The sequence below is a fragment of the Hibiscus syriacus genome, unplaced genomic scaffold (assembly GCF_006381635.1).
Source record: "Hibiscus syriacus cultivar Baekdansim isolate YM2019G1 unplaced genomic scaffold, ASM638163v2 tig00113548_pilon, whole genome shotgun sequence".
Lineage (NCBI taxonomy): Eukaryota > Viridiplantae > Streptophyta > Magnoliopsida > Malvales > Malvaceae > Hibiscus > Hibiscus syriacus.
The window spans coordinates 315,756-326,231 of NW_024063465.1; the positions used below are offsets into that span (position 1 = coordinate 315,756).

A 10,476-nucleotide genomic window follows, 5' to 3' on the forward strand; every position below is an offset into this window, starting at 1 on the left:
TTCCCTTAGTCGCAATGGCAATGCTGGATTAATAGAGAGAAGAATTAGAGAAAAGGATTATTAAGCACTTCCAAGGAACATGTACCACATAATGACATACATCTAAAGTTGTATAAAGCCATCTGTTAAGTTAAAATTTCAATGAAAATATCAAATTTGAATGTTTAATCAGTATCCCACAAGAATTTATGGTAGAAAAGTCTCTATCATATGTTAAGTTAATTTTTTTGTTATATTGTAACGATTATTATCGACAAACAAATAAACACGGCCGGAAAAAAAATAAAAACACCATGATTTACGTGAAAAACTCAAAAGGTAAAAACCACGGGCATAGGAGAAGAACTTCACTAATATGAAGGAAGAAAATACAAGAGGATTTTGGTGGAAAAAACTTGATATCTAACTCTGACCATTGGTATCTATTTATAAGGATAGATACTTGATTTCAAAGGAAAACTAAATAAAATATAAATCTAATTTAATAAAGTTTTCTACTTTTAATCAAACTAGGTTTCCTACTTTCCCAATATTATATTAATTAATTTGTGCCACTTTGAATTTGAGTCAAACTCTAACAAATCTCCACCTTAACACAAATTCTGAAAGTGCAAAGGTTTCGAGACAAAACACTCAAACTCGATGTGACACCCAAACTCAACAAAAAAACATTTTTTCACTTCAACGAACAAGTTCTCCACCTCTTCCACAACACCCCTCAAAGGGGTAATCTTCAGTAATGGACAACGACCTAATCCAAGATTTTTCTAGGTTTGGATTTAGTCTTCACATTGACATGGTTATTATAAGTATCAACTTTGCTCATAAATGTTTCACCACGAGCAATATCATGCACAGCACGATCCCGATCATCAATGATAGTTCTATCTTCAAATTCATTATGTTCACGAAATTGAACTCTTTTCTTCTTCACATAATCATTCTGCCCACGGTTATTTTATTCAACAACGTTATTTGACACAGTGGATGAAACACCAACTGCAATATCTAAAACTGTTAAACCCTGTAGAACATAAAACTTGGTGGTCTCTCTTTTCCCTTTCAACACAACAAGAAAGTCCTTGCAAATTTTCATAGCTCCACCTTCACTGGAGAATTTGTACCCTTTTGAATCTAGAGTACCTAACGAAATTAAATTTCTACTCAAATATGGAACATGTCTCAAATTACCAAGTGTTCGAACAATCCCATCGAACATCTTAATATTTATTGTGTCAATACCTGCAACTTTACAAGAGACATTATTTCCCAAAAATATATCACCTGTAGATATATCTTCATACATTGCAAACCAGTCACGATTAGGACTCATATGAAAATTACTACCAGAGTCAAGTATTCACTCATTACTTGTTATTAAGTTGTTGTTGTCGCAACTAGGAGTTATCCGTCATCGTACTCTACTATACCGACCTCACCAGATTTCCCAGAGTTCTACTTTTCAGCTTCTCTTTTGATTTTTTTTTTGCAACTTGTAACACTCTAATTTAACATGACCTTTCTTTTTACAACAGTGACAAGTTTTAACTTGGTTAGAAGATTTTGATCTGCCCGTTTTAATATTATCAGAAGAATGCTTGCCTTTTCTTCCACTGTCTGAGTTAGTCGATTCATGCATCACGAGACCATCCATCTGGGGCTCAGAACCATATAAAGATGTTTCATCTTGTCAAACGAGTGCAAGCCATTGTAAACTTCTTCAAGAGTGAGTGTTTCGTGACTGTACAAGATTGTATCTCTAAAAGATGAGTAGGAAAGAGGTAGCGAACGTAGAAGATCAGTCCTAAGTCTTCTTGATCATACTTCACTTATAAAGCCTCTAGATCAGAGACGGTTTCCTTGAATACGGTCAAGTGCTCTTCAAGAGACGAAACTTCCACCAACTTGAGCATAAAGACGCTACTTTAGGTGCAACTTGTTGGTCAATGATTTCTTCATGCAAAGTTGTTCCAATTTCGCTCACAAAGATGCAACTGTTTTTCTTTCAACACATCTTGTAAAATTTGATTTGATAAGTGTAAACGAACCCGAGAAAGATCTTTACAATCCTTACGCTTTTTATCATTCGTCCATTGTGTTACCATCTTCTCATCAAATTCTTCTATTGCATCGTCGAGATCTAACTGTGCAAGAACATCCTGAAACTTCACCTGCCATAGTGAAAACCTAGTGTTTCGATCCAACATCGAAATATCATACTTCATTGTTGTCATAATCTTGATCCCAAAGCTCTAATATCAATTTGTTATAATATTGGAACGATGATTATTGACAAACAAATAAACACAATCGAAAAAGAAAAACAAATAACACCAGGATTTACGTGGAAAACCCAAAAGGGGAAAACCACGGGTAGGGTTGTAAATGAGACGAGACAGATCGTGAGCTTCTCGAGGTCGACTCGATCAAGTCTCGATAAATACTCAGATCGAATGGACTCGACTCGAGCTTGACTCGAGTTCTTAACGAGCCGAAACGAGCTACTTGATATTCGACTCGAAAAGCTTGTGAGCAGCTCGAAAAACATAATATATTAAGATTTTTTTTTAATAAATTAATAATAATATTAACATTTATGTATTTTTTTTAAATATAGTAAGATTTTCATGTATTTAAGGTTCAGGTTCGAGTTTGAGTTTGAGGCTTCAATCGAGTTAAGTTTAAAAAAAAATCTTCATTTCGAGCCTTTTCAAGCTGCTCACGAGCTTCAGTTCAGGATTTCGAGTTCGAGTCGAGCTTGAAAATTTTAAGCTCGTGAGTTTTCGAGTCGAGTCGAGCTCAGCACTACTCGAGCTCGACTCGGCTCGTTTACACCCCTAACCACGGGCAGAAGAGAATAATTTCACTAATATGGAGAAAGAAAATACAAGAGGAATTTGGTGAAAGAAAAACTTGATACATAACTATGACCTTTAGTATCTATTTATAGGGATATATACTTGATTACAAAGGAAAACTAAATAAAATATAAATATAATTTAATAAAGTTTTCTACTTTTAATCAAATTGGGTTAAAAGTTTAATGATGTAATGCAAGTTTTAAAAGTTCAATGACTAAACTGAAAATGCCTTATAAGTTCAATGGTCACAAGTGTAGTTTACCTTAAATATTAACTTTTTATCTAAAGATTATATAAAATACGAAAAAATGCTATTTAAAATAAAAGATATCTCGATAGTTCTTCAAACGACAACCAATTATTCGGTTAGTCAAACCTTTAAATAATAATTATCTTTCAAAATATCACATTATACTTATCTAGATTAATCAATGTGTATATATATATATATATATATATATTCTAATTTCATCTTTAAATTTTAAATATTACATTAATAAAATCTTATTATTTTTAAAATTATTAACCTATGATGTGTATCTTATTATAATTCAATGTGATGTAAACTTATGTACATAATTTAATGATTCAAACAGAATGCTATCGAGAGTACGAAGGAGACAAATTCTATTTTGTTTGATGTCTATGGTAAATTTCGGATTGATAAAGCCCGATGTCGTCAAGAAAATTGCATCATCCTCCGAAGTTATTTCGCGGCTCGCTACATTCGTTCAAGAGTGTAAAAGCTTCGCGGGAGATGCCACCATGAGTCTCGAGGGAACAACTCCAACATCGACCGCAGTCGATGTTGATGAGATGAAAAAGATGGATGAACATATGAAAGAAGTCTTCCAAAGCGCCGATCTCGACAAGGTTTCCGATGTTGCACTTTCCCCGGAACAGGATGAAAAAAGTTATCGATGTGGATTTCTTCCCCTTGGTCGCAATGGCAAATGGTGGATTAATAGAGAAGAAGAATTAGAAAAGGGATTATGTAGTGGAACATGTACCATATAATGGCATTGCACGATGCACCTGCAATGTACGCATGCATCTAAACTTGTATAAAGCCATCTGTTAAGCTAAAAATTCAATGAAATTATTAAATTTAATATATATATATATATATTGCTTCTCATTTGGCCTTGGAACTTTTGTACTTTGAAATTGCACTCAAAAGAGGGTCTTGAGCATATAGAATCATATTGTCATCGATTTTGCATTTTCTTACGCTTTACAAGAAAGCAAAAACCTCAAACCCGGTTTACACAATAAAAACATCAAGTAAATACAAAAAGGATGGATGCATCAGGTGGAGCAAGTTGCACAAGTACATCCATCCCCACACTTGCAAAACGACTTGCCAACACCACCACCGCCACCACCAGCAGCTACGGCGTTGTCACATGTGGAAGGGTTACAGCTGCAGTGATCGCCGCACGAACACCTTCGATGGCCATCCGTTTCTGATGTATCACCCATCGCACACCTGAATAAATATGTTCCAAATCACCCAAGTTTTTTTTCTTTAAAACTTTTATATCCAAAACATATACACCAATAGAAAAAACAGGGGAGAGAGAGAGAGAGAGTACCGGCAAGCGACACCACCGGGACATGGCGAAGGGCAGCCGCAAGTCTCGTCACAAGCAACGCTGCTTCCCTTAGGTTTCATTATATTCACTTTCATCTTTGGATCCTTCAAATCCATTGCTACTTATTAATGTTCACAAATGAAAGTATAATATATATATATACATAGGGTTAGGAGTCACGCAATATAAAACTCTTTAGTTTTATACAAATTTAAGACTGTTGGATGAGTGAAAACAGATGACTGAGATTGACTCCTTGTTTTTTTCCAGTAAATATCTTCACATTTCCTAATTTTTAATCTCAGTCATCTATTTTCACTCATCCAACGGTCTTAAATTTGTGTAAAACTTAAAAAGTTTTACATTTTGTAACAAGATCCTACCCCATATATATATATAAATCTTTTTTTTTTAAGTAGAAGTATGATTAAATTGAGACAATCATACAAATACATTTTAATGAATCTCATTAAAAACTTTCCTACACTTAAATGAAAAAAAGAGTGTTGATGTTAATGTGTTTATGAGAATCTATGCACGTTTGATAATTAACACCGATTACACCACAGCATAAGCCAATATTCCATTCCAGAGAACAAACTTCACCCACAACGATTCATTTTTTTGGGAACCTTGCTTTATGCAAAACGCGAGGTATTAAATATCAATATTAAATTATGTCCTTTGAAAAGAGCGTCCACGTCGAACATTCCTCGTGTCGTGTGGAATGCGAGACACGTTCTCGGCATTGATAGGACACAAGAAGTCCTACGTGTGCAGTTTGAGGATATTTTTCTAATAAATCCGCTAAGGGTGCTATTGTTCAAAAAAATAATTAATGGGGGTTTTAATATAATATTACCCTATAGTCGGAGGACCATTTGTAACTTTTCCCTTTATTTTCCCACTTTCTTCATAAGTCAAACTATCTATTTGCGAACATCTAATGACCTAAAATAAAATTTAACAAAGTTGGACATTTTTAATCTGTTCCATGGAATAATCGCTAAATTCGGTTGTCCTTGGCTGCATCAGCAAGTTCTGCAACCAACAGAGAAGAAATCCATAATGACTTCGAGAGGCATGCCTTTGGTTTCGGGGACTTTTAAGAGAACGAACACCCACGACACACCACACACGACGGCGTACGCACCGAAGACGCCGGCAAGACCGACGGAATTGAGCAATATCGGCAGCGAATAAGTGACGATGATGTTGCAAATCCAGAACGTGAGCGCACATATAGCAATGCAGGTGCCGCGAACACGCATCGGGAAGATCTCGGCACAGAGTATGTTCGGGATCGGACCGAATCCCATGACAAAAAAACAGAAGTACAACGTGACACTAATGGTTGATAACGCGGCACTCACGGTGTTCCCCATTTTCTCGACGTTTCCGATGACTAATATGATAAGAGATACTATTAGGATCGGGATTGTGGTAAGCAGCAAACTCCTGCATACATTGAAAGAGCATTGACAATATCATTTTAGACTCGAATTCAAATATATAACACTACGAATACATCGATTAGCATGTAAATTTACCTTCGACCGGCAATATCCATAAGCCGCATCCCAACAGCTATACTTGGAAGCATCAACAAAGTTGTGATACCACTGATGAGTAGTGATGCAGAGGATGAACTGATTCCCATGTTTGAAAGAAGAAATTCGACTCCAGCCTGCTCAAGAATTTGCGGAGTGTAGTACAAGACACCGTTGATACCTGAGAACTGCATTTAAACAAGAAGAATAATCCATAAGCAACCTATTCGGCATACACAAGCTCGAAGGCTGATTCGATCTGTTTCCGGTTTTCGACATCACCTGCTGAAGTATTTGAATTCCCACCCCTACAATTAGAGCATGCTCCACTCCAGGTTCAAAGAGATTGTTCCAACTTGAAGACTTTGCAGCTTCAGCCGGATGAACCATAGCTTGTCCGACCAGATGCTCCTTTATAAGCTCCTCGGAATAAAGAGCCGGCTGACTCACCAAATCGGCGACCTTGACGTACATGTTATCCTCAGGGTCATCGGCACCAGGCAAGGAAACCAGTGATCCGTGCATAGCTCCAGGGGACCCCTCTTGGTGCAAATAGATTCTTTTAAGTCCCCTTCTTTCGTTTGATCTTTCACCTCTTTTCTGGACCATTTCCAAAGCAGTTTCCAACCGCCACCGATTCCCGTGCTATCGATCGGATCTACGCCATTTCCTTGCATTAAACCATTATGTCTAAAGTTTGTAAAGCTTCCATGTGCAGGTGGAACCATGACTGTATCCACACTGGTCGTCTCCCGCGAGATCAGAGGACTAAGCAAGTTGTCATCAGAATCACCAACGACACCGTTGGCCCGGTAGTCCTCACCCTCTCTTGCATCACTCTCCTCCTCCTCCAACTCTTCGTTTCTAGCTTGATTACCTACCACACCAAACACGCTGCCAAAGGGTGGAAAGAGCACGCTTGGCGTGCTTCCTTTTTTGGGGAGTTTCTCTTGGATGTTTTCGAAGAGTGTGACTACAGGATCCACAGGACTGAGACTAAGAGCCCTCTGGCTAGTCGTGCTTCTATGTCGAGACACGAGACCGAGGGTACTCCTTTTGGTGATTGGTCTAGCCACCCATAAAAGATCTGGGCTGGCTCCATATAGTTTGATTAGATCTCCATCTCCGTCAGCTGATATTTCAGGGTCTTCAAATCCGCCATTAGCCGGTCCGATTATGTACTCCTCTATCGATGTTTCACCTCCAACACCGAGCCCTTCAACTAGCAAAGCCATTTCATCTGTTCATCAAAGTACCATTCACAATATGCATAACAAAAAGAGGGAAGGAAATTTAAGAGTGAAAGTGGATGAACTAACCAGAAATATCATCCATGCCGCGGAGCCTCTGCAGAACCTTTTTCGCCTCACTCATTTGTCCTTTACTTACAAGCCATCGCGGTGACTCAGGCAAGAAAAACACAGTTAACACAAAATACACGATGGAAGGAATCGAAAGAACTCCAAGCATCAATCGCCAATTCGGTAGTGTCGTCAAAGACATATAGAACACCATGCAATACGAAAGAAACATGCCAGCAGAACCGGTAAACTGTGGAAGCGTATTCAAGAGACCCCTAATTTCTGCTGGCGCAGTCTCGGATATATAACCGGAACCAGTGTCACAGCCAAACCGACACCAAAACCATCCAAAAGTCTTCCCAGAAGCAAGATATAAACATTAGGAGACCAAATCATCACGATACCACTAAGAAAGTAAAGAACCGATGAGATTATCAGCAAGGGACGACGGCCTATCCGGTCCGATATGGCTCCCGAGCATGTAGTAATGCAGGTAGCTCCAATGAGAGACATTGCAACAATCAAGCCTTCTATTGTTGGTTCACTTTCCAATTCGAACTCTTTCTTAACATAAAAAACAGCCCCTAAAGCATAAGAGACAGGGAAATGATCATTCCAAGACCAAATGTGTATAACTTATGTTGCTCCGATACGAGTATACGACCTCTAAGGAACTACGAAAAAAAACCGATATCAACACCGAGTACGAGTAAATTACCTGCAATGGTGGCGTTATCCCATCCTTGCAAAAAGTTACCAATGGCTGCAGCAACAGCTACCATCACAGCTCCACTCATTATGACTGAGAAATGAAAATCAAAGGACTAAACCAGAAGCCTTGCCTCCTGAAAGTGAACCAAATTGCAGTATTCTAATGAAATTGTATAACTTCACTCACTTTCCTTTGGTCTCCATCAAAGAATAAATCAAAAGAACACAATTAGCTCTCAGTATTTTCAGCTTTGATGGGGTAAATTTTAACTTTGATCAAAGGTCTTGATTTCAGTAGTGTTGGATTGATTCATTCACTGCATGTACATATTTGTTCTCTATATCAGAGTGGAAAATCAAATCAATGAAGATTTTGAAAATCTAGAATGGAAAATCAGAATTTGATTTCATTGGTTACCGGTAAGATCTTTGTAAATGTTTGCTGTAACCAGGACTCTTCAACAATTTAAATAATATTTGATTAAATGGTTAAATAATAATAAAATATTTTTATAGCAAAATTCATATATATATATAATAAACTTTCTTAAATTAACTTTGTCCAAAGTTTGTTTCGGACCAAATCAAGACCTAGTGGCGGAGTTATTTGCTTTTCAGGGTGGGCAGGTGGTTATCCTAGAATTTAAAATTAATTTATTAAGTATTTAATTTTATATATGTACCCATCCTAAAATTAATTTATGTTTACCTTAAATTTTTTTGTGTCCGCCCTAGATTTATCTATACTCAAAAGATAACAAAAGTGTCTATTATAAACATTACTTTTGTTTGGGTTTAAAAATATATTTATCAAGCCCGAATCAAATAAAACTAAAATTATATCTAATTAAAACTCAAATTCAATATGAAACCTAAATTTAATATACAATCTATATCTAATACCCTTAACCGCAATAGCAACTAGTCAACTCAACCCCAACCCCTCCAAATTCACTTTGCATCAAATACCAGAAAACGATAAAATAATTACCTATTTCCATATTTCAATAGGGTTAGTCTAGAAAAACTCTAATAATATGATAAGACTATAATATATAAAAAATGGCACACAGCCTAAAAATTGCAAAGAAAATAATCTACAAACATGTAAAAAAAATAGAGAATAACTAACAAAAGAAACTAAAATAAATAGAACAAATTTAAAGGAAATGTCAAACATTTATTGAGATTTTCTAGTCATGGTGAATATCTCCGACCATGAATCTGTACAGTGAGCAACTTCACGACGACGAATGGATAAAGATTCTCTGAGACCACATGAATCAAATGACGGTGAACAACTTTTCAAAATTTAAAATATTATATTTGAATTAATTAGTATATACCAAACATAAATTTATAAGTATCAAACATAATATCAAAATAATATATATATATATATATATCAAAGAATTTTTTTATGCATAATAAATCAAATAATTAAAATTTACAAATACTAAATCAACATAAAATCAAATCTATATTTCATAAAATTAATTAATAAATACATTTTAAAAATTAAAATAATATATTTGAATCAATCAAGGATTAAAATCTATAAATACTTTTGAATAATTAATAAAATATTAATATTACAGATCACAACCTATTTCTTAGTGAACCATAACGTTCTTGACGCAATCGTATTTCTTATATATATATATATATACATTTTCAGCTTTTAACTTATTTTCTTATCGTAAGAATGTCTAAGGCCCCATCAGCTTAAACTCTGATAACCTTTTAGACGAAACCTAAAATATTAATCGTATTCATAATATTTACAGACTATAACTCATTTTCTTACCATGTATAACATTTTAGTCCAACATGTTATGTTACTCCTGTTAATAACTTTTTCGGTTCTGATTTATAAACATTTTGTGTTTTGCTTTTAACCTATTACATTTTTATCGGTCACGTCAATTATTAACCTTATTTTAGGCCCCTCACAGCAAAACTTCCCATTATAGGCAACTTGTTTTGTATGAGGCATCTCTAGCCAGTTCTGAATACATTATGGAATTGACATTGTTGCCTCATCCGACTGTAAAACTAAAAGAAAAAACTCAAACTAAGATAGAGGGATTGCACCAGGATATACTTTCAAGTCATATCAAATATCTAACGAATACGAATACGAAAGCTTTATTGGCGTGTGGTTGCAGATAACGATAGAGAAAAATTAATAGTAATTTATACAAATTAACTAAATTATTTATTTATTTATTTTAAAACAAAATATTTTATCTTTTAATCATTAAAAAATGTCAATGTTGGAAATCAACTATATAAATATATAATTATCATTTACGAGATATATTTTGAGAATATTCTAAAATAATATAAAAATAATATATCTAAAATATTCGTAAAATAATCTAGATATTTGTAATATTTGATATTACATCTAGAAGAATATATAAATGATTCTTAACGTGTATTATGTATTAATAAA

The 10,476-nt window shown here is 35.2% G+C and overlaps 1 pseudogene; it reads right to left on the reverse strand.

The window, feature by feature from the left end:
- Positions 1-5,440: 5,440 nt before the first annotated feature.
- On the reverse strand, positions 5,441-8,124 carry LOC120186454 (annotated as a pseudogene).
- Positions 8,125-10,476: the final 2,352 nt, after the last annotated feature.